The sequence below is a fragment of the Crocuta crocuta genome, unplaced genomic scaffold (assembly GCF_008692635.1).
Source record: "Crocuta crocuta isolate KB4526 unplaced genomic scaffold, BGI_CrCroc_1.0 scaffold10, whole genome shotgun sequence".
Classification (NCBI taxonomy): domain Eukaryota; kingdom Metazoa; phylum Chordata; class Mammalia; order Carnivora; family Hyaenidae; genus Crocuta; species Crocuta crocuta.
In genome coordinates this window covers 3,513,097-3,538,836 of record NW_027527551.1, presented here as the reverse complement: position 1 = coordinate 3,538,836, position 25,740 = coordinate 3,513,097, and the positions used below count along the sequence as shown (strand labels likewise).

The window sequence follows — 25,740 nt, the reverse complement described above, 5'->3', positions numbered from 1 at the left end:
CGGGGGTGCGGGGGTGGGGGGCAGATTTTTCAGTAGAAAAAAGCAAGACGTGATGGATGTCCCTTTGCAGATTAGGTTATAAAAGTCTGACTTCCATCTTTCTGACACACGTTGCTTTCTACTTCTTTTCTGAAAGAGCCTGCCAACGATTGGTACTGACGGAGCCAAGCCTGTCCTTTCATCTTTTGCTCATGAGCTCTATAAAAAGACACATTTTTATCATGGCACATTACTTTCAAAAGGGCATAATTCTTTGCCCATGTTTGGGAAGGAGAGATCTGTGCTGGAAGTAGTTCTCATGTAGGGGTGAGAGGGAGGAATCAGTTCACAGAGGCACAGCGTAGCAAGGACAAGGTTAAGGTCAAGCGTTAGCCCAGGTCTTCATTTAGGGAGTGGCAGGAGAGGCGAGCAGTGGCAGAGGGTAAGGAAGAAATGATGTCCGTGAAGGACATGTGGTCAGGTTATCACAGAGAGGTGATATGGCCCTAGGTTTTATGAGGCTTGAGGACATACAATTTGGAGAATCCTCTAAGCAAAAGAATACAAAACTGCAGATACGAAATTAGGGACAGGCATTGGAAGGAGCTGTTCTGGTGACAGGCTGTGAAACTCAAACTTAAGCTTCGTTAGGTTCACAGTTAATCTCCTGTGAGGATGAAGTACAGCCAGTTCTCCGTCTGTGCCTGACCCTGCCTCTCAGGGAGTGTGCTGCTGACTCTTCCCACCGCCTGCTCTCCTCCACCCCTCCTCCGCCCCCCACCCCCAGCACTTTCTCCTCTAGGCTTCCCTGATAGCACACTGCTTTGGCTCTCCTTTTACCCCAGGCCTCTCCCCCTCTGGCTCTGCTTCTGCCAGACCTCCAAATACTAGAGTGTCCCAGGGCTTAGCTGTAGACTCATTTTCTCTTTCTGCCTTCCTTCCCGAAATAATTGTATTGAAGTTTTAAGTAGTGACTTAAAATTATTAGCCTAAACCATAGGCTAGTAAATCCCAAAACTATACACCGTCATCCTTTCCTTTCATCTACTGCTTATTAAAAAATAATAATAATAACTGCACTGTGATTTCTCTATATATCTAAACATTTCAAACCTGGCAGACTTTGCTTTTCTTATTTGTACTGTATACCCATGCCTAAAATGGTGCCTGGCACAAAGTAGTACTTAACAAATATTTGTGTAATGGATGAATGAACAAACAATGATGGACCCCTGGTGTATCCATTAGGGATTGCATTTAGCTGAACAGAGACTCTGCTACAGTGTCTTAAGCATGCAAGCATCTCTTTTCTTACACAGAGGTCTGAAAGAAGTCAGTCCAACATTGATTTGGCAACTGTCTCACATCATTAAGGAAAAAAATTGAAGTCCTTATATCTCTCAGCCCCATCCTACTCAACACATGTCCTCAAAGTCATCTCTTGACCCATGATAGATGCTAATGCTCCAGACATTTCATCTGTATTCCAGGAAGAAAGAGAAAGGATGGGAAGAGGTGGCAATAACCCAACCTTTTAAAGAATGTTATGGAAATGCCATTCTATAATTATTCTACATCTCATTGGCCGTTGTTGACTAAAAGGCCACTCCTAGGGGCAAAGGCAGTTGAGAAATGTACCTTTTTGGCTAGACAGCATTTCAGGATTCTATTACCCAGGAAGAAGGGGGAGAATGGATATTGGAAAGCAACTAGCAGGTCCTGCTCTAGTTAGATTTGGTGAATTGGAAGTATTTGATGGTTCAAGGGATCAGTTTCAGTAGAGTAGTAGATATGAAAACCAGGCAGTAGTGGGTAAACAATGAGGAAATGGAATAAGAGAAAACAGAATGCATTTGTAAGAAGCTTGACAGTCAAGGGAAAGAGAGTAGTATCAGAATCCATAGGGACTGAAATGTCAAATGAATTTTGTATAATCTAAGGGAATATTTGGAGAGAGATAGTGATCAAGTAAAGAGGTACAGGAGGTGGGAGGCGATAGAACCAAGGAAGAAAGAAGAGAAGGGATGAAGGTAGAAAATATTTGAGTTAGGAGGGAAATTAAGAGAACATGTGACAATTGAGCTTGATCCTCGGGGAGACTAGTAAAATGTATAAGGAACCTATACCTATTATGTAAGCTGTGGTTCATTCCACAATGGTTAGAGACAGCTACTATAAGGAGTCACGCCCCTTTGTTTTATTCCTTCTGAATATTTATAGCAGATTCACAGACATCAGTGCACTGAAATACACCTTCAAAAATGGTCATTTAGAAGTCACTGTCTCTGGGACACCTGGCTGGCTCAGTCAGTGGAACATGTGACTCTTGATCTCAGTCAGGATTGTGAGTTCAAGCCCCATGTTGGCTGTAGAGATTACTTAAAAATAAAATCTTAAAAAAAAAAAAAAGAAGTCCTTATCCCAAATAAGCCCCACTTAAAGTCAAATGTGTCTTAAACTTTTAATACCCATGAAAGTTTAGATTCAGAACTGTAGATTAGAAATTAGATACTTGGGGGGCACCTGGGTGGCTCAGTTGGTTAAGTGTCTGACTTCAGCTCAGGTCATGATCTCACGGTTTGTGGGTTTGAGCCCCGTGTTGGGCTCTGTGCTGACAGCTCAGAGCCTGGAGCCTGCTTTAGATTCTGTGTCTTCCACTCTCTCTCTGACCCTCCATGCTCACGCTGTCTCTCTCTCTCTCTCTCTCAGAAATAAATAAAACATTAAAAAATTAAAAAAAAGAAATTAGATACTTGGAATATCATCCAATAAACCATCTACGAAAGGACAATACAAGAAGACACACAGGTCTCTGTAAAGGGCCTTAGAAGATAATTTTAAATACTCAAATGTACTAGCAACCAAACAAATTTGAAATAAAAACCAAAAAAGCCTTTTTCAATCTTTCCAATTGTTGAGAATATTTAGTATTTATAGAGCGTTAGTGATAAAGTAATTTGGTCCAGCATTTTAGAGGGCAACTGAACTACACGTATCAAAAATCTATACGATATTTATATAATTTGACCTAGAATTGCCAGTGAATGTCCAAAAATGTATTCACCTTCATTAGTAAATAGAGAAATGCAAAATAAAACCACAGTGGGATACTACACACCTACCAGGTTAGCAAAGACAGAAGTCTAACTACATTTAATGCCAGCAACTGTGTAGAACAACGGAAATGCTAGCAGGAGGGTGAATTGGTACAATCACTTTGGAGAATACGCGTGTTTCTAGCAAAGACCGAGATATGCAGAGCCTGTACCCTAGGAATCCCATGCCACATTTATACCTAGAGAAGCCAGAGACAGATACAGAAAACGTTCTTAACATTATTGTTCATAAAAGCCCCAAAATAAGAACAACCCCCAACACCCCATTCCAACAATGGAAAAGATAAATAAATCCTAGTATATTTATGCAATAAGATGCTATACAACAAAGAGAATGAACAAATGACAGTTAACCACCATGGAAAAGTATAGGTACCTCTCATAAAAAATACTGAGTGAAAGAGACAGTTATGAAATAGTACAGACACACTGTTTCTAGTTAGTTAAAGTTGAAAGATAGTGAAACTAAACAAAATTGTTTGGAGATCTACCTGTAAAGCTTTAAACTATAAAGAAGATAAATCATTGTCACCAATGTTGGGATAATGGTAGTTACCTCTGGGGGTTGGTGGGGACTGTGATGGGGGGATACCTATGGGCTTTACCGTCTGTCAGTACTTCTGTTCTTGAGTTGGATAGTGGCTACCTGGGTTTTTTTTTTTTAAGTTTATTTATTTTGAGAGAGAGCAAGAGAGAATGAGCAGGGGAGGAGCAGAGAGAGGGAAAGAGAGAATCTCAAGCAGGGTCTGTGCTGGAGCAAGAAGCCCAATGCGGGGCTTGAACTCACAAACTGTAAGATCACGACCTGAGCTGAGATCAAGAGTTGGACGCTACTGACTGAGCCACCCAGATGCCCTTGGGTATTTTCTTTATAAATATTCTTTAAATTGTTTACAAATGTTTTACACACTTTCCTACAGGTGATACGTGTAACAGTGAAAAAAACAGAAAGGAAGGGAGATTGTGGAGCAGTTACCTAGTGGACAGTTTTGTAATGAATGCTAACCGGAATATTATGTATATATCTGAGTTGGCATGTAATAACTCATGACTTTTCCTGCATCTTTTTAGTTGCGTATAATATAGGGGATTTTTCAAAGGTGTTTTATACTCAAGGAAAATAGATTTCATCACGGAAGTAAGTTTTCTTTCAAAATCCCTTCTGGTAGTCTAATGTGATGGCATAGTAAACTCTCTCCTGAAACCAATTTACTTTTGAACATAAATTTTGTGAATTATGCTCCAGACCTTGGGCAAAGATAAATAACTTGGTTTTATGATGAGATGACTATCAGTATTCTTCAAGCTTTCAAAAAACCAACTCTCCTTAAACAAAACTCTAAGAATGTCACTTAAAAAATGTTATTTAAAGGAACAAAAGCAACAATTAGACAAGATAAAGTAACAATTTTCAAAATTAGAAGTGGAGGCAAGGATTGTAGCAATGAATCAAATCCTCATTCTGTCTGTCTGGCTATGCTCATTCATCAAGAGGTGATGTCTTAAATCGATAAATCGCAGGTAGCTTTGGAGGCCTATTATTTAGGGAGGTAGGCATGAGAAGGACCAAAAACCAGAAAAGGTTGAAAGTGATTGCCTCTGAAAAAGGAGTCTTGGGGGGGGGGGGAAGCAGCAAGGGAGATACCGCTTTCATTAGAAGTTGTCCTATATATTATATGGTTTGCTTTCATTGTAAGTTGCACTGTTCTTTTTTTTTTTTTAATGTTTACTTTTGAGAGAGAGAGAGAGACAGAGCACAAGCTGAGGAGAGACAGAGAGAAGGAGACACAGAATCCAAAGCAGGCTCCAGGCTCTGAGCTGTCAGCACAGAGCCTGATGCGGGGCTCGAACTCACAAATCATGAGATCACGTCTTCAGCCGAAGTCCGGGCTTAACCCACTGAGCCACCCAGGCACCCCATAAGTTGCACTGTTCTATTGTACATTTTGCCATGTACATTGTATTGTTTTGATAAAGAAAAAGAAAATATTCGTAAAACTGAGAATGATAAAAAAAGCTGAAACCACAGCTGTTTGGAATTGCAGATTATATGCATATGAGGAACCTAGAAGGAGAAGCCATACAAATGTTTGCCCTAAATCGGTTGTTTTCCTGTTTTAGTTACATTTTTAAGTCTCTCATTTAGCCATTCTACTCTGATTTGCAAATATAATTTCATCTGTATTCGAGAAATTAATTGTTCATTAAGTATTTTGAAAATCTATGTTCCAGTTACCTGCTTTTGTGTTAAAAACTACCCAAAGACTTAGTAGCCTATCACAGCAACCATTTATTATAAATCACAGTTTTGTAAGTCAGAAATGTGGATAGGGCTCAGCTCTTAGTTTCTCCTGTTGTGTGTGGCATGGATTCAGGTCGCTCAGTGGTATTCAGCAGGTAGATGGTCTGCAAGGCTCAAGACGCCTTCATTACACATCTGATGCCTGGGTGGGGACAGCGGGCATGCTGAGCTCAGCTGAAACTTGTGATCTGAGTGGTCACATGTGACTTCTCCAGCACTGTAGCCTCAGGGCACTTGACCTTATTACCTGCTCAAGTTTCCTAAAGAATTATGAGAGGCCAGGATGGAAGCCACAGGGGGTTTGTTTTGTTCTGTTTTGTTTAATATTGTGGCCTCAGAAGGCCCCGAATGTTGCTTTTGCTGTATTCCATGGGTCAGACGAATTACAAAGGCCAGCCCAGATTCAGGGGAAGGGGAGTTACGCTCCACTTAGCCAAAGGAACAGGAAAGGAATTACAGTCATCTTTCATATTCCCTCCAATAAGACCCTTGATACAAAGTAAGAAAACGTATGGGGCAAATGTTATATATTTTTTCTGCCTGAGCAAAGAAAACGCATTTGGGGTCAGATGGCTGGAAAATTCAAACCATTAACACAATATGCATTTAAGAAAAGAAATGTCTGCTCCCATCACAGAAGAGTCTTATAACACGTATTTGTTTCAAAATCTGGTGAGTTTATATCTGAATAATTCAACTAGAGTTTTTAATGGTTTGTGCTATTTTCAAAATATTTTTTCTAACTCAGGGTCAAATAATGAAGATTTTTTTACATTCAGATGTAAAAGATGTAACGATGATATTAAAATGTACCTATTGGGGTGCCTGGGTGGCTCAGTCTGTTAAGAGTCTGACTCTTGATTTTAGCTATGGTCATGATCTCACATTCTCCAGTTCAAGAGCTGCTTGGGGTTCTTTCTTTCTCACTCTCTGCCCCTCCCCTGCTCACACGTATGCTCTCTCTCTCTCTCTCTAAAAATAAATAAATAAACTTTAGGGGTGCCTGGTGGCTCAGTGAGTTAACTGTCCAACTTCAGCCCTGCATTCGGCTCTGTGCTGATGACTCAGACAGAGCCTGGAGGCTACTTCAGATTCTGTGTCTCCCTCTCTCTCTGCCCCTCTCCCACTCACACTCTGTCTCCCTCTTTCTTAAAAATAAATAAATAAACATCAAAAAATTTTTAAATGAAAAATAAATAAACTTTAAACAAACAAATAAATAAAATGTTCATATGGATATTGAATACTAGAACAGTAGATTTATCCTAGTGCTTATCATAGTACTTAGATAAATACTCATAACGTATTGGTGATTGGCAGTAGAATGGTTGTAGAGGGGATATATAACTTTACCGATTGTTTTCAAAAGAGGTTATATCTAAACCACCCACTCTAAGGAAGATCTGTCCTAAAGCAGACTTAAATCAAACAACAAAAGAAATTTAAGAGACATATAACCATAAAGTAATTTAGAAAGTAATTATAGCATATATGTGACATTAAATATTTTCATAATAGTTCAGGGAGCAGCTGGTGTTAAATCTTGGCTCTACTAATTATCTTTGTGATCTGGAACAAGTTTCTTAACTTCTCTGGCCCTCAGATTGCTCATTTAAAAGATGAGAATGACAGGGGCGCCTGGGTGGCTTAGTCGGTTAAGCGTCTGACTTTCGCTTAGGTCATGATCTCGCGGTTCGTGGGTTCGAGCCCCATGTCGGGCTCTGTGCTGACTGCCAGCTCAGAGCCTGGAGCCTATTTCAGAGTCTGTATCTCCATCTCTCTCTGACCCTCCCCTGCTCACACTGTCTCTCTCTCTCTCTCTCTCCTAGAAATAAATAAAAATATTAACAAAAAAAAGATGAGAATGACAATAGCACTATCCTCCTAAGTTTGGTCTGAATAATAAGTAAAATAATAAAAAGAACAAAGCTTGGCTCATTGTGAGTTATAATAAATACCTGCTTTCATTACTGTTATCTAACGTTTAGAAGAAACAGCCGAAGATACAATTTTAAATTTTTTTTAATGTTTTATGTATTTCTGAGAGAGAGAGGCAGCGTGAGCAAGGGGGGGTCAGAGAGAGAAGAAGACACAGAACCTGAAGCAGGCTCCAGGCTCTGAGCTGTCAGCATAGAGCATGAGATGGGGCTCGAACCCACGAACCATGAGATCATGACCTGAGCCAAAGTCGGACGCTTAACCGACTGAGCTACCCAGGCGCCTCGAGGGTATGATTTTAAAGTAGGGCAAGTAAAACTCATACTTTTCTACTTCCATTTCAGTCGACGGCCATACCACCCTGAACACACCAGATCTCATCTACTTCCATTTCAAAGTTAATTCATTAGAAAGGAGACTGTATGAAAGAAACAAAGCATTTGCAGCCTAGATGTGATCTGGGAAGCTCCTTGCTCCCTGGAGACTTAGTCTAACTTGGATAAACACGCAAATCCATGGTCTGTGGAACTCCAAATCCCTTCCCAATATTTCAGGGTGGGAGACCCTGCCGCCATGTTCTCCTCTGCTTCTAACTCTTTGGTCATGCTCCATCAGCCTAAACTCAGCCCTTTTTCCTGTTTCCATGGAAATCCACATGTGCCAAAGGAGCTGAGTTCTAGTAGAATGGAAAGAAGTGTTCCTACTCTCTCTCTCCTCCTCATCCCCCTGTCTCCCAAAGTTGCCTCTGCAAACTCAAGTTCTTCCCTCTTTTTATGTACAGCATGTTAGGTTGCCCAAACCAGGTACCCAAAGTCATCAAAGGCATTTAGTTAGTAGAAGAAAGGACCTTCCATGTGACAGGGTTTATAAGCTCCGAATCACAGGAATAATGATCTAGTACCAGACTCTCAGTCTAGTTTATTTTCTTTTCTCTCAGGTTTCCTGCATTGAGGCTTTCAACATCTAAAGAAAAATAACTGAAGTATAGATATGCAACATCTTGATGAGTTTGTAACAGTTGATAAATTGAATTAAATATGTTCATATATATGCATACAAGTAGTGATTCCACATACAGTTAAAACTACAATGACATATCACCTCACACCTGTCAGAATGGCTAAAATTAACAGCATGGGAAATAGCAGGTGTTGGTGAGGGCACAGAGAAAGAACACTCTTGCTCTGATGATGGGAATGCAAACTGGTGCAGCCACTCTGACAAACAGTATGGAGGTTCCTCAAAAAGTTAAAAACAGAACCCTACAATCCAGCAATAGCACCACAAGATATTTACCCCAAAAATACAAAAACACTAATTCAAAGGGATACATACATCTCAATATTTATAGCAGCATTGTCTACAATAGTCAAATCATGGAAAGAGCCCAAATGTCCATCGACTAATAAATGGATAAAGAAGATGCAGTATATATACAATGGAATTTACTTAGCCATCAAAAAGAATGCAATCTTGCAACTTGCAGTGATGTGCATGGAGCTAGAGAGTATTATGCAAAGCAAACTAAGTCAGTCTGAGAAGGACACATATCATATGATCTCACTCATATGTGGAATTTAAGAAACACAACAAATAAACAAAGAGGGGAGAGAGGAGACAATTTAAAAAGAACCAAACTCTTAACTATAGAGAACAAACAGATGGTTACCAGAAGGGAGGTGAGTGAGGGAATGGGCTAAATAGGTGATGGGGATTGGCAGGTGGTGTACTTGTTGGGATGAGCACCAGGTGTTGTATGGAAGTGTTGAATCACTAAATTGTACACCCGAAACTAATATTGCACTGTATTTTAACTAACTGGAATTCGAACAAAATCTTTAAAAATTAAAAAAATGAATAAATAAAGTCTACCTACCACGAACTATACAATGGTCTCTCTGACTGTAGGCAATGTAAGCCCTGGATGGTGCTCTTTGAGGAGCAATAACTCACGCTCTACTGGCCACTCAGGCCACTCAGGCTATTCAGCTCTTTACTTCTCCCTGACCTGAAATTCTATGAGGAGTCATTAGCCACACTAAACACTCATCTTAGGGATTTTTGTCTCTAAAAGTGTCAGTTTGGGGTGCCTGGGTAGCTCAGTCGGTTAAGCATCCGACTTCAGCTCAGGTCATGATCTCGCAGTTCGTGGGTTCGAGCCCCACATCGGGCTCTGTGCTCCAGCTCAGAGGCTGGAGCCTGCTTCAGATTCTGTGTCTCCCTCTCTCTCTCTGCCCCTCCCCTGCTCACACTCTAACTCTCTCCCTCTCTCTCAGAAGTAAATAAAAATTTTAAAATAAATAAAATAAAATAATTAAATTAAAATAAGATAAAATAAAATAAAAGTGTCAGTTTGCTTGTGGTGATCCAGTATTGGTAGTTAAGGAGAAAAAAAAGTAAAATAGGTGTCAGACTGTATTTTAATATTTCCTGAGACTGATAATTTTATTTCTTGTTAGAAAATAGAGTGTTTAGAATAGTTGGGGTTTAGGAGAAGGCAAACATTGGTTCAAATTGTTTTGAGAATCAGTGACAGCTTAGTGTTTCATGACCCATCAGAAGAATGTCTTGTTAAATTTCTCTACCTAAGTAAGATAAGGTGGATCATCTTTCTTCTGTTGGGACCTCAAGGATAAAATAGAATGAGTGAGGGAGAAGCCCCTTACTTGTTGGTTACTAGAGCCCAGTGGAAAGCTGGCTCTTCACTGAAGGACAGGAGCTCCAATAAGGATGGGAGCTTGAGCACAGTAGGGAGAGGGGGCACTCAGATTGTGGGGCTGTCTTTACATCCTGTTAGATAATGCCCTAATGCCTAGATCTATCCCTCCTGCTTGTCTCTCTGAGATGGGAAGAATGAGGACACTGAGAGTTGAATTCTCACCTTGGAAGGATAGTAACAGGAAGTCCAAGTGAAGTCAAATATAAGCTAAGATGAAGAGTAGTTGAATACATGAGACTTCTACCAGGCATCAAGAGATGGAACATGGCAGACTAGGCAGTTAATGCCATTCCTAGTGTTTTATTTTTCCACAAACCCAATAAAAGGGCTTTGGTTTCTTGTGGGAATATCCCATGTTGAGGGCATCATTGGGCTGTATCATGAAAGTTGGGCTCAGGACATTTGCATTAGGCTCACTGTAAATGAGTGGAGTTGGGTGAGGTATCATCCATCAAGTATTATCATCTAGATTATAATATGCTGTCCGAGGGACAAATGAGGACTTCCTCCCCCATGTATATGAAAGAAGATGGGTTTTAGTAGGTTTTTACCTTAGAAGGCAACATCCTAGACATGTTTGTAGAAATGAAGGAAGGTAGCAAGAGCAGTAGGGGTTGGGGCGTGGAGTGAACAGACAGTATGCACGGACTGTAGGAAATGGTCACGAATGGTGAGATGGGCCTTCAGCACAACGATAGTCCTGCTGGAGTCCAGAAACACGTGGTAGCTGGCCTACCAGGCTGTATGCTCCTCTCAGGACTAGAGGACAACGGTCAGCTCCATGGGCTTCAGTGTTAGACTGCCTGAGATCAATCCCACCATGATCACGTATGAGCTGGGCATGTTGCTAAATTTATCCTACCTTATTTTTCCCACTTATTAAGTGGGGATATTGTGAGAATTAAATAAAATAATCTCGTTTCAGTGCTTAAAATAATCTCGTTTCTGGCACAAAGTAAAGCCTCCAACAAATGTTTGTTATTATTATTATTCACCCCAAAAATATCAATTGGCGATCTCTCTGTTGTGTGCCAGGCTTTGTGCGCTGGTAAACAATTAAAAGTACGGCAGGCATTATTTCTGTTCTCCCCGAGTTTACGGACCTTATTGTGAAAGACAAGAAATAAACTGGTAATTAAAATGCCGCGCGAGGAAGGCTGTGACTGGGGACCTGCAGGGCCTTATGGGATCACAGAGGGGGCTTTAAAGAAGCTGAGGCCTGACATGGAGAGTAAGTTTGGAGTTTGCCGGAAAAAGACTGCCTGAGGGTGGGGGCAGGGTTTGTGTGTGAATACCTGGAGTTGACGATGTCACGGTGTACTCAAGCAAACAGATCAGTGGGCCTAGAATGCAGAGCACAGGGTAGGCTGTAAAGGGTGAGGCTCAGGTAGGTCCAGGGAGGCTGCATCATGCAGAGATGGTAACACAAGAGGAGCAGAGAGGAATTTTAATTCACACCACAAGGGGACATTGACTTTATTTCAATAAGTCAAATGGATCTATTTTGAGTCTCTATCCTGTTTGATGGTCAGGAAATTTACCCAAGTCATTACCGGGGCTTCTTTCCACTCTGTCCAGGTCATGTGAGAGTCTTGGGGCTTACATGGCCAAAGCATTCTGGGCTTAATCTGTATGGTGGCCTCTACTGATGTGCCCATTGTCCAAACCCACATTCTCCCTTGAAGGCAGATGTCATCAATGCCAATGCCAAGTTTGAACCTGCAGAAATATCCCCCCTGGATATGGAAGATATATTTCTGTGTCTATGTAGCCCCATCCTTTTTTTTTTTTTTAATATTTTTATTTATTTCTAGGAGAGAGAGAGAGACAGTGTGAACAGGGGAGGGTCAGAGAGAGAGGGAGACACAGACTCTGAAATAGGCTCCAGGCTCCGAGCCGGCAGTCAGCACAGAGCCCGACGCGGGGCTCGAACCCACGAACCGCGAGATCATGACCTAAGCGAAAGTCGGACGCTTAACCGGCTAAGCCACCCAGGCGCCCGTATGTAGCCCCGTCCTTGTTCCCTTTACCCCCACTCCAGCATTCTCCATCACTGCTTGGTCCCAACTGTTGCTAGCAAATGAACCTTGGTCTCTAGCTGCTTGAAAACCTTTGAGAATCTGATCTCTTATCTCCGGAAATCTCTCTCACCTCTCTAGTTTGGCTTCTTCTGTGTCTTAAATCCTCAGCTCTCCTGCCTTTCCTCTCTCTCTCTGGGATAGGACAACATCCATGAGCCCAACTGTCACAGACAAAAGCTGGGCCCAGAGAGCACAAAGATCTGACTTCCTTTTTGGGATGGAGAAGGAAAAGGTATCTAGAGCAGAAAAAACAAAACTAAAGCTAGTGTCATATTTTATCTGCTCACACATGTAATTCTAACACTCTTTCCTAAAAAACCTTAGGAGATTGTCAAAGGGATGTATGATATATGTTGTAGAGATTCCACTCTGGTTGCATCATGGAGAAGAAAGACAAGTAAGACTAGAGGCAGGGAAAATGGTTAGCAGTAACCAAATTGGTAATCAAGGTGAGCACTGACTTCTATGGATTGAACAGTAGTGCAGATGGAGAAAAATGTAAATACAGGATAGTATTTATATTTAAATAAAGTGCTTTCTCAGACAATACTTAGGTTTACCAACATGTTTTTCACTTTTTTCCCCATTATTTCTTCTTTTGTCATGCCATTTCCTTCTGGGTTCATCTTTTTTTTTCTAATGTATCTTTGAATAGTTTCAAAGAATCACTGTATATCTATATTTGTCACTTGTTTCATCCTGATTCTGAATCAAGATTTAGCTGGGTATAGAATTTTAGATTCATCATTTTTCCCCTTAGCACTTTTATCACTCTGGTTATTTTTGCCCCTGGCCATCTACTGCTAAGAAATCTGCTACAAATCTGTCATTATTTTACCTATTTTGCCTTTTTTCCTCTAGCAGCTTTGGGATTTTTTTTCTTCACCTTCATTATTTAAAAACTTTCTGTGATGTATCTGGACATAGAACTTTCTACATAGAGCTTTTTTATTCTGCTGGTACCCACTTGTGCTTTTGGCTTTGGAAAATTATAAATCAAAGATTGCATCTTTATCATGTTATTTTTCCTCTTTTGGAACTTCATTGGATTTCTCTTTCCAATTTTTTTTTACATCTCTTTCACATTTTCTATTTCTTATCTCTCTGAGATACATTTTGAGAGATTTACTTAATTCTTTCTTCCAATTTACTAAATATCTTTTCAGTCATAAATAGGCTACTAGCAAGCTTGTCTAATGAATTTTTAACAATGTATATAATCAACTGTATTTTTCACTTCATGATTTCTAATTCTTATTCTTTTTTGTCCTATTCATAATTTCATAATTATGAGTTTTCATAATTATAAGTTTTTCTTTTCGTGTTTTTAATGTTTTATTTATTTTTGAGAGAGGGACAGAGACAGAGCATGAGCAGAAGAGGAGTAGAGAGAGGGAGACACAGAATCTGAAACAAGCTCCAGGCTCAGAACTGTCAGCACAGATCCGGAAGTAGAGCTTGAACTCATTAACTGCGAGATTATGACCTGAGCCCAAGTTGGACACCCAACCAACTGAGTCACCCAGGTGCCCCTATACATTTTTCATAATTACATGATTTTATAATTATAAGTTTTTTCTCATAACTTCCAATTTTGGTTTTATGCTTGCTATTTTCTTCTTAATGTCCTGAGACTTGCTGTATTGTATTTATTTCCTCAGGGGTGTATTTTCCCATTTGTTTGATTTGTTGACTTTATTTCACACCATTTAGACCCTCGTTGGTCTTGAGATTATAGTTAGCATGCATATTTTCTATTGTGAATTTTTCCTCATGTATATTCTAAGACTACATTATAGTTACTTCCTCTTTAACACGGGGAAGATCCACAGCTTCAAATTAGGTCTTATCTTAATAGCTTCGCTTGGGGGTTCTACCCTAAGTGGCACTGGTGGCAAGCCTTTGGCTCTGATCTTATTTTGTGACTCATCATTTGTCCATAGCAGTTTGTTCTCTTTGTTTGCTTTCTCTCTCCCTTCCTCCTTTCCTTTTCTTCTTACTTTTTAATACGGAAATTTTCAAACATACCCAGAACTGTGGAGAATAGTATTCTGAATCTCTAGTACCCATCATCCAGCTTCAACACCTCCCAATATATGGCTAACCTTGTTTTATCAATAACCCTTCCCTATTTTTTTGCCTCCCTGGATTATTTTAAAGGAAGTTCTAGACATTATATCATTTCATCCATAAATGTTTCAGGATGTGTCTCTCACAGATACGGTTTCTTTTTTTTTTTTTTAAGCCTACCTATATTACCATTATAATGCCTAAAGTTTGACAATAATTTCTTAATATGAACTGTCTTATTAGTGTTACATTTCCCTGGTTGTCTCATAAATGTTTTTTAATACTGGATTTGTTTGAATGAGGTTCATATAAGATCCAGATACTGTCTTTGGCTCATATGTTTCTTAAGTCTCCTTTAATCTAGAACATCTCTCCTTTCAGAATGTGGGGTAGCCTACAGGACCAGGAAAGAAACTGGATTATTTATCCCATAGAATTCCCCACATTCTGGCTTTTGTTATTGCATCCATGTGATATCACTTCACATTTTTGTACCAGTCATCTAGGGGCGCCTGGGTGGCTCAGTCAGTTAACTGTCCGACTTCACTCAGGTCATGATCTCACGGTTCATGAGTTCAAGTCCCGAATCAGGCTCTGTGCTGACAGCTCAGAGCCTGGAGCCTGCTTCAGATTCTGTGTCTCCCTCTCTCTCTACTCTTCCCCCACTCATGCCCTGTCTCTTTCTGTCTCTCAAAAAACAAATGTAAAAAAAAATGTATATACCAGCCATCTATTGCTTCAATAAATAGTGCTGTGTAAGAAAACACTACAGCAGCATACAACAAAAAGGCTGATCTTGGCTGAATTTCCTCACAGGTCTGAGGATCCAATGGCTGTTATTAGGTCTAGGATGGCTTTGGCTGGGAGGGACCTGTGTAACATAAGTCTCTTCTTTGTGTCTCCCATCTTTCATCAGGCTAGCACGGTCATATCCTTCTCACAGTAATAGCAGAAGAAGAGCAGAGAGACTGTGTGGGACTAAAGACACACGAGTCAGGAAGGAAGGCCTTATAAGAGGAAGCTCTTAGAAGGCAGCTGAGTTCTAGAGGAATTGGGTAAGTAGACAAGGCATGAGATGGAGTCTTGGATAGAGAAGTGTTTGGCTGAAATTGGACTATAAGATAAAGAAATAGTCATCACGTACAAAGCAAGAGCCCAGATTCTGGATTTTCTTTGAATATTCATTCAATTCTTACGCTATGCTGGGCACTTCAGCAAGTACATTAGGTAAATTATAGAGTAGTGTCTGAAATTACAGAGTAGTGGATTTTGACCTTACCTGCCTGGGTTGAGACTGTCCTCCACCAGAGAAATGTATTAATTCATGTACAGTGCTTGGAACACTGCCTACTGCACGGAAATATAAATCAAAATCACAATGAGATACCCCCTCACACCTCTCAGAATGGATAAAATTAACAACTCAGGCAACAACAGATGTTGTTGGGGATGCAGAGGAAGAGGAAGGAACCCTTTTGCACTGTTGGTGGGAATGAAACTGGTGCAGCCACCCTAGAAAACCCTAGTATGGAGGTTGCTCAAAAAATTAAAAATAGAGCTACCCTATGACCCAGCAATTGCACTACTACGTATTTATCCAAAGGATACAAAAATTCTGATTCGAAGGGACACATCACTCCAATGTTTATAGCAGCACTATCGATAATAGCCAAATTATGGCAAGAGCCCAAATGTCCATCGACTGATGAATGGATAAAGAAGACGTGGCATATATATACAAAGGAATATACTCAGCAATAAAAAAGAATGAAATCTTGCCATTTGCAACAATGTGGATGGAACTAGTGTATTATGCTAAGTGAAATAAGTCATTCAGAGAGAGACAGGTATCACATGATTTCACTCACATGTGGGCTTTAATAAAGTAACAAAACAGATGACCATAGGGGAAGGGAAGCAAACATAAGATAAAAACAGAGAGGGAGACAAGCCATAAGAGACTTGTAAATACAGAGAACAAACTGAGGGTGCTGGTGGGGTGTTGGGTAGGGGGATGGGCTGAAGGGGTGATGGGAGTTAAGGAGGGTACTTATTGGGATGAGCACTGGGTGTCATACATAAGTGATGAATCACTACATTCTATTCCTAAAATCATTATTACACTATATGTTAACTAACTTGGATTTAAATTATAAATAAACAAATAAATAAATAAAAACCCTGCCTGCTGTATATTAAGCACCCAAAAAATGTCAGCTGTTACACCTGATCTCATTTGACATTCCCAGCACCCTGTGAGCTAGAAACCATTTTTATTCTCTTTATACAGATGAATTAAAGGGGTTATGGAGAGGTCTACCCGCAAATGGTAGACCAAGAGTTCATACCCCCATATTTCATCCCAAGGCCCCCACTTTAACCATGACGGACAACTATCTCTTCTCTACTCCTTGATTTGACACTGAATCCTTGAGTCAGTTTTTGAAGTNGTGGGGCTTCCAGTGGAGGAGGGACCCAAGCAAACAGGAGGAGCAGGGGTGTAGGTTTAAGTCCACGAACGTCAGGAGGTATGTCATGAAATCCCTGAACAGGGAGCCGGAAGGAAATGGAGGAAACCAAGTAAATTTGAGAGACATCTTTTTAAGTAGGGTGAGAAAAGAGGCGTGTTAAAGAAAGACCAGGTATGGCCAGTTTTCCATGAGGCATTCCTGAAACCGGTTGGTTATCAGAAACATGTGGCAGAACTTTTAAAAAACTGTNTGGTAAGTAGCAGTTCTGGGTAGAGTCTGGATACCTGCATGTTTTCAAAGCTTCCCGGATGATTCTGTTGATTAGCGTGATCTGGGGCTCACCAATCTAAAGTTATTACTCTTCAGTCTACCAATAGAGAAGCAGCCACCAGGAAGGTTAAGTCTCACCGGAGCCACACAGTTGGTTGACAGCAGAGCTGGAACCTGGCTCCCTGGTCCAATGTTCTTCCACGCTATTCTACACTCCTGTCACTATGCTGACAGGGTCAAATGCTTTAGGGGGAGATACTCCCAAGCATAAGTGCATTTGTGTTGGTATGAGGCGATCAAATAGTTTTTGTCGTCATAAACTGTAACTATAATCATGCACCATAAATTCTATGGAACAATCTCTCCTTACAATTCCCGGGTGTGTGGTTCTATGCCCAGGTGGAATGTGAGAGGCTCAGAAACTGGAACCACTGTTTTGTTTTGTTTTGTTCTTATTTTTATATCTCCAGTTTCTCCCATGGTACGTTTCATAAATGTCAGTTAAAGAATTGCAATGATTTTTAAAAGCCAACGTATTATGGCATGTTCAGTGGTGCAAGTCAATATCGTGGTAGGAAAATATTTATTTTTGTGCAACTCTCAATATTCTCTTTCTCTTTTCAAGTCTGTCAGGCCTCTGTTGCTTTGAAGTTACAGCTTGGTCAGCAAGTAAGAGAAACTCAAGAAGGAATAACACACGACTTCCTTTTTTTCTTTAACATTTATTTATTTTTGAGAGACAGAGAGAGACAGAGCATGAGCAGGGGCGGGGCAGAGGGAAAGGGAGACACAGAATTTGAAGCAGGTTCCAGGCTCTGAGCTGTCAGTGTAGAGCCCAATGCGGGGCTTGAACTTATGAACCAAGAGATCATGACCTGAGCCAGAGTGGGATGCTTAATCAGCTGAGTCCCTCAGGCCCCCCACGACTTCCTTTTTAGAGGCAGTTTGGACAAATGTGGTCGAGTAAACCATGAGCAGATGAGCTGATCAGTTATGCATCCAGCTTGCCCACTTCTCTGCCTGGGTCAGTAACACGGATTTTCACGTCTGGAGTCGTGGCATACCACCCTGAGCCTGGTTCCCATGGTATCTCTCCTTTATTAAAAAAAAAAAAAAAAGAAAGAAAACAGAAAAAAGAAAGAAAAAAAAAGGAGACTGAAGCCTAGAAAGTTGGGGCAAACTCCCTAGATCATACAACTACAACTAACAAGATGAAGACTTGGGGGCCTGTGTTCTTCCCATACGCACGTTCACGCTGCTGCCCAAGGGAGAAGTAGATTGCTGGGGTTTCTGTTGTTTTTTTTCTCACCAAAGACTGTGTGCAAGTCATATGAGCACAGAGGCTGAAGGAACTTCAAGAGACTAAGAGAAGACTCAGGATCAGCTTGGAGGCTTTGTTATCACACGGACTACTCCATGAATGTTCTGAGGAGCCTGTGGGTGTCCAAAAGTGGCATTTGGGGAGCTCCTGGTCCTGGTAGAATCTTGGGATCAACACCGGGACAGACGGTGCTCGTTTGTCCCAGGAGGTTTGGGTGCCGGAGGGGCTGGCTGCCCCCGGTTTCTGGGAGGGAGTCTGTAGGACGGATTGCCCAGACCCACCTCACAGGAAAGATGGGTCGTGGATGTCCATATGGATGGGACGCTGGGTGGAAGCCGGAGAGGCCTCTCGTGATATGACTTGGCTTAAAGTTGTATCCACATAGCAAGTGCCCTTTATTTATTTATTTGGCTCCATGCCCAGCATGGAGCCCAATGCAGGGCTTGAACTCATGACCGTGAGATCAAGACCTTAGCTGAGATCAAGAAGTGGACGCTTCGCCAACTCCACCCAAGCACCTCCAACACTATTTTTCGTTAGATTCCGCTTTTATTTGGAGTGGCTTTGAAAGGGCCTAGGTGGAGAGTATGATGCACAGGGATGGAAGGTAAACCTGAAATCTCCCAAGCTACCCACTTGTGTCCCTACTGTACAAGAGAAACAGTCAACTGAAGCGATTCACCATCACTGCCATGTTGAAAAGGGGGTTGGGATGCTCTCTGTTCCATAGCTAACCAAGGTTCATATGGAGAGAGGAGCACCAAATCCCACACAGGTGTCAGAGGGGCCCTCCAGACCCATCCAGGGACAAAGGAAGCCTGGAGCACTGGGCCACCGCAGATGGCTCCCTGGGCTGTGGTCCCCCTAGGGCCAATCTGCTTCAGGGTGGCCCCCAGAGCTGGACCTGAGCTGAACCTCCATCCATCCAGGCAGACCCGGTGACATACTTCTGTGAAAGTGGTCTTAGCCTACCTTCTGGTCAGAAGGAAAATGTGAGCCCCAGAGGTTGTGGTCACTGAGCCCTGGGCAGAGAGTCTTGGACATCTTAGGGAGACGAGTGGTCCCAGCGACAAGGACCTCTCAGACTTGGCTGGAGCAACAGTGACAGACGCCTGAAGAAGGAAATTACATTGGGTCTGAAGTTATTTAAATGCCCCAGAGCGGAAGGACTGTGGGTCACTGGAAACAGAAGGAGAGTTGCAGGGCCGTAGTCTAGAGAGAGTCTCCGTGATCTGCCCTCTCCTGGGAAGAGGTAAAGCAAAAGGCAGAGCCCTGTTCCAGCAGAGGGCCGAAGGATGAGGAGACGCTGCTAGAAGGTGCTAGAGCCACACTGAGGAGCACGTGTTGTCCTCCAGCGCGAGCAGAGTCCCATGTAGACCCCCGCCGAGACTCCCCAACGGCCAGAGGGTTCCGCCAGGGACTTGAGACAAAGACAATCGACCCCCAGGAGTTCATTCAGCCCAGGTCACCCCACTGTACCTCCAGGACTGGGGCCACGGCCACACTATTTTATAAATAAGGTGAAAGAGTTATTGCCTGAAAGTATAGTTTGTGGATGGAGGAGGAAATAATATTTCTTACCACCCCGCTGAAGCTCGGTGCTTAGAGCTAATTGAAGAACAGGGGGGAAAAATGAACTCTCGCCAAATACTGGCATATGTTAATACCGAAGGTAAAGTCTTCAGTTCCACCTTAATCAAATCCATGAACATAATCCAGTCTTACCAAGACACTTCAAGGGACACTTACGCAATTAGATGGAAAGAATTTTTCTAGGCATTTCATCCATCGGCCTTGCCAACCATCTGAAGGAACATTCTGAATCTTATGGCAGTAGAGTACACTCTAGTGGTGGTGATGGAAAGCAGACGCTTCCAAACTGCTCAGTTTCTCCGTGGCTGGGGAGCCCCAGATAAATAAATATTCCTTGTTTGGGCAAGAGGTTAGCTCGCCTTGCCTCAAAACAGCAAAGGAAATTAACAGAACATTATACGAGGACTCTGAGCCTTATAATTCTCCGTTAAGGATAAGGCAAGTTCTGTTTTATTCAGTGTTCAATGCCAAGGGCAAACAAATGAGAATTATGAAGAATCTTAAAACAATCTAAAATAACATCCTACTCCGTGAGGTTTTAGGAAAGCTTTTGATTTTTCGTTTCTTCTTAAATCCAGGCCACATCCAGACCTCCTCCTTGGGGATTCTGCTTAAAGAAGGGAGAGGCAGCAAGATAATAGATATAATACCTAAAACAAATTTCCTTCAGCCATGGCAGTGTTATTACAAACTCGAGTGAGTGCCATTATTGCATCTAAATAAAAACAATGGACCAGAACCAATTTTACATAAGGAAATACCATTCAATTTTTTTGCAAGCCTTGGTTTAGACTTTCCTCTGCTCTATCAAGTGATGGTTAATATAAATAAGAACGCCCATCTTTGCTTAAAGACGGCACTCCTATGAAAGCACACAGACACATTTAACCAAGTAAAAATGTTACCATCTTTTGTGTCTATATCTCCAAACTCAAGGAAACCTATTCAGTTGGTTTGACATTAAATATACCCTTAAAATCTAACCAACACAAACTGGAAGAAAAAAACATCCAACAACACACACGTAAAAAAAAATAATAAACTTTTTTTTAAAGCTAGAAGCTTTGTGTTCTATTGTGTTTCGACCTAAAATATGGAACTATTTAGAAAGAATTAAAGAGATTATGTTTATTTGATTTCAAGTTATCTCAGCAAGAAACACATTTTTCGTACCTCTTTGGAAGAACAGCAGGTCAAATGACACATTTGTGAGTGACTGTTTGAAATATTTCAGCCACGCCGCAGGGTCCACCTGACCTGAGCACCATAGATTGAGGGAACAAAGACTTGTGTTTTAAATGTTCCTTTAAGAGCCTTTCTGGGGAGATGGGGGGGGCGGGGCTGTGGGAAGCTGTCACAGGCCTTTTTATTTTTATCCTATGACACTAATCAGTTTAATTATATTTCTGACCCATGACTTAGGATCATAATTAATTTTCCCAAATGCAAACATTATATAGCGTAAATCTGCAACTTTGTAGGAATATTATTCCTACAATTTGTTTCAAAGACACCCACAATCCTTAAACTCCAAAGTTCCCCAATGTCTGCAAATTCATTCCTCTCTTTGAGTAGATTTTGTTTTATGAATCCGTTCGGGAGCAAAGGGAGGTCTTTATTCTCAATGCTAAAACAAAGAGCTGAACGGGTTTGTAACAGAGGAGAGCTAGGACCTAAGAAAGCGATTCACTTTATTACTTGACTAAATGAAAATCATACCTTCATGAAAGGTTAAATGGGGTTATGGTTTTCTGATTAAATGGGACAAATAATATTACAAGTGTCTGAAGATTATGCCTAAGAGGACTTCCCTGAACATTTCTGAGAGTCATTATTCCAAACCTAGTACATAACACAACCCCTGTTTAGGGTGTAACTCAATATTAATGACTTATGAGTCAAACGTTGAGCCCCCTTCGAACTATACACCTTTGTCTGTGGCCTTATTAAAGAAATTCTCCCATCTCCATCTAAAGGGATAGATTGCCAAGGCCTAAATAAAACGCCAGGACCTAAACCGAAAACGGTCTGACCTCGCTGCTGGCTACACCTGATACTTCCAATACTGATTTCCTCCAAGCTCCCCCTTTCTTCACCTCCTTTGCCCCAGGCTTTCATAAGCCAGAGAGAGAAAAAAATGAATTTCACTTCCCAAATGCTAGAATTGCTGGTGCAGAACGTAACTAAATATCAGCAGCTGTGCCAGGGCACCTGGGGCCATATAGGGAAACCTGACAAAAGACTTAGTTATGAACGGGATCCTAGTTCTCTGCTCATCTTGGTTTCATGTACTTTTAAGAAGGGCAGGGAGAATTGCAACTATGCTCTTTAAAAAAAGTGTGTGCCTATGGGGGAAATTCCGAGGAAAAAGAGAATAAATCGGATGTTCCTAAAGCAACAACATGGGACATAAGTCATGCCAAGATTGCTCGTGACCGCTGCCTACAAATTTGAACAGTGTATCACCTGGGGATTGGTTAAGGTGCAGATTCTGAACCATCAAGTCTGGGGGAGGGGAGGGGCTGAGATTCTGCATTTCTCTAATGCTCCCACAGGATATTGGTGTAGCTGTTCCCAGGGCCGCTTTAAAAAATTTTTTTTCATATTTATTTATTTATTTATTTTGAGAGAGGGTGAGGACACGTGCTCGTATGCACTGTGGAAGGGCAGAGAGAGGGAGAGAGAAAATCCCAAGCAGTCTGTGTGCTGTCAGTGCAGGGCCTGATGAGGAGCTCGAATTCACAAACTGCAAGAGCATGACCTGAGCCAAAATCAAGAGTTGGATGCTTAATCAACTAAGCCGCCGAGGTGTCCCAAGGACCACCTTTTATTTACTTTTTTACTTTTTATATATTTTTTAATGTTTATTTATTTTTGAGAGAGAGAAAGAGAGAGACAGAGAGACAGAGTGCGAGGGCGGGAGGGAAAGAAGGAGAGGGAGACACAGAACCCAAAGCAGGTTCCAGGTTCTGGGCTGTCAGCACAGAGCCTGACGCAGGGCTCCAACCCGTTTCTGTGAGATCAAGACCTGAACAAAAGTCAGAGGCTTAATGGACTGAGCCACCCAGGTGCCCTGAGGCATCTTTTAAATATAAAGGGGCTAGAGCAATTCTCTGCCTTTCAAATAATCTCTCCCAACCCCATATTACTATCCCAAAGTGGTTTCATTTAATATTTACTACTCAACTCAACAAAAGTTTTCCTGAAGACAAGCACTGTGTTTTCTCTCTCCCTGGTATATCCCTTAGCACCTAGCATGGCACCATTATCGGAATAAGAAACATGAACTACTAACAGTAAAGGAGGAAAACATTTTTCAGAGGCAGCAGCAGTGCAGCTGTGAAGAAGGACACTTAGGTTCAAAGGCATTTACGCGACATTGGCGGAAGAGGGGTCAGAGGGTCTCCATTCATGTCTTTATAATCTCTCATGAAGGGTGTTTGAGAAGATAATCTCTGGCCTCTTTCCACTTCTCTTTTCAGAGGTTGAAATGATGATGCTGTCCTTCCAGAACATATAGCAGGAAAGGATTGGTTTTGGGGGCAGGCAGATGGGATAGATCCTCTGTGACCCCTGATTTAGCCGTGAGCCTTAGTTTACTTCTCAAAATGAGAGGAGCATACGTACCTGCCAGTTGATTTTAAGGGTTAGAAAGGATCCACATAAAGCACCCAGCACAGTGCCTGGGCACAGTAGTTGTTCAATAAATGTTTGGTGCAATCAACTCTCCCCCATCTGGACTTGGCCTAACCCAGGGATTTTCAACCAAGACAGCTGCACATTGAAATCACCTGGGGGAACTTTGAAACATCCCGATCTACCCCTCCAGGCCACAGCCCAGCCCAGTGAATGATAATCTCTGAGCCAGTGAGTGGGGCCATTTCTAAAGCCCCCAGGTGGGTCCAACATTGAGCATGGGCTGGGAACCATTGGTCTAAGTGTAAGGAGCAGTCACTTCTTTTGGCCTAGTAACTGGCATCAGCTAATTAGCCTCCCCCAGAGGTGGTGGGGAGGGAAAGGGGAGGGTAACAGCCTTCCCACCTCCCTCCCGTGCAGACCCTTCAAATTCCTGTTGGGCCAGCAAACCTGCCAGTCCTCGGTGCTAATCAGTTTCTTCCTAGTTAGTAGTGATCTGCCCTGGGGACATCAGCACCGCACAGTGCCCTCCCTCCACCCCATCCCATCCCTCTGGATAGTTGAGCCCGGACTACTCTGTGTATTTGTAATTTGTCGGGTTTTTTAACTTCTCCTTAAGCCAGTATGATTATTTTATTATTGCCACTCATATTCTCTGAGGTTTCACCAACAGTGACATCAAATGGGGTCACATGAATAAAACAGCCACCAGAAAACCTCACCCCAATATTCAGCCCCTGGAGACCTCACCCACAAGTGTGTCTGATGCATTCTGGGGGTGTCTCACATGTGCTCTTGAACAAAGCCAGTCGACTACCATCCTGGATCTGTCACATCACATCCATGAAATCAAACCACCTCAAAGGACAGTCAAGAGTAAATAAATCATATGCATAAAGGACCTTAGCCTCCTGTTTGGAACAAGGTATGTTTTCAATAAGCGTTAGGATTTTTATAATCAGTAGGCAGCACGCTTGCCAGGCACTACTGCCTTTGCTAGGCACCCCTGCTTTTTTCTGACGCTGCTATTTTTTCCCCCATGATCTTGCTCTCTCACGGTGCTCCTGCCATTGTCTGAGACCCGCACCAGGATTTGCGGCAAAGTTGGGCAGAGTCCTACCCTTTGGGGAGACACACGCCGTTACCCAGGTTCCAGGCTGTATTGCTTGGGCCTCAGGGTCTGACCAGGATTTGCTTTTGCTCCTTTCCTCTTCCCGACTTTGACATAAGTTCCTACCTTGTACTCAGCAGCGCTCTGCCCTTTTTTCCTGGAATGCTGTTCCTAGCTCAGCTCCCTGGCTTGATAGCTCTTCCCACAAGGGGCCGGCTGCACTAGGTCATTAGACATAGCTGAGTCTCTGCGGGAAGCAGTTTGGGCCCAAGCTGGGACACTGATGTGCTCACCTACCATGGGAGTAAGCAGGCCTGGAGGGACACTTATTTGCACAGAGCCATCCACATCCTCTTCGCTCCTAAATGATGAACAGTTACTGTGCACCTATCATGCGGTGGGTGATGGATGCCAGACCCAATCCTGGTCTTATTATGTTAAGTTTGAGAAGATAAAGGATCTGCAGGAAGGAGTAATTCACACACTCCTGGTTGCACTTAATAAGGACTAATTAAGAGAAACAGATTATAATGGCTATAGAAAACAGTAGAAGAAACATACTAGGAGTCAGCTTGACATAGGCTAGTCAAAATGATTCTATCGATGAGATGCATCTAAGAAAACGTTTGAAGGAAAAACAGTGGTATACCAAGGGCATGGGCGGGTCAGGGTGGTCGGCCCACGGCACAGGCCAAATGAAGGTGCCTTGTCTGAAGAGAGTCTAAAAACAATAAAATCAACTAAAAGTGACTCCTCTTTTTATTATCATGATGCATGAGGAATTCTAGACACTGAAAGACTATCCTGGCAGTAGTCCTTTATTTCCTTAGTAATTCATACACAACACTGAGCTAGGCGCTTTATATTCCTCAGAGAATCAGTAGTCTTTTGTCTTAAGCATGTGACCTTCCATTTCTTCTGTCAAATAAATGAAGCCTTGTATTTTAAATCTCCCACTTCATACCATCCCTACGAGTCTGGTATCAGTCTGGAACTGATAACTGAATTGGAAAGTGTAGTGTTTTGATGAAAATCGGGTCATTATCCAATTTATTTTTTAAAAAAATATTTCTTTANGGGGGGAGAGGGAGACAGAGAGAGAAGTGAGAGAGAGAGAGAGAGAGAGAGAGAGA

General features: G+C 42.0%; 1 protein-coding gene across 1 annotated transcript in view; it reads right to left on the bottom strand.

Moving 5' to 3' along the window:
- TMEM260 (transmembrane protein 260) overlaps positions 1-25,740 on the bottom strand; it is a 189,788-nt gene that overhangs the window by 65,749 nt on the left and 98,299 nt on the right. The window lies entirely within an intron of this gene.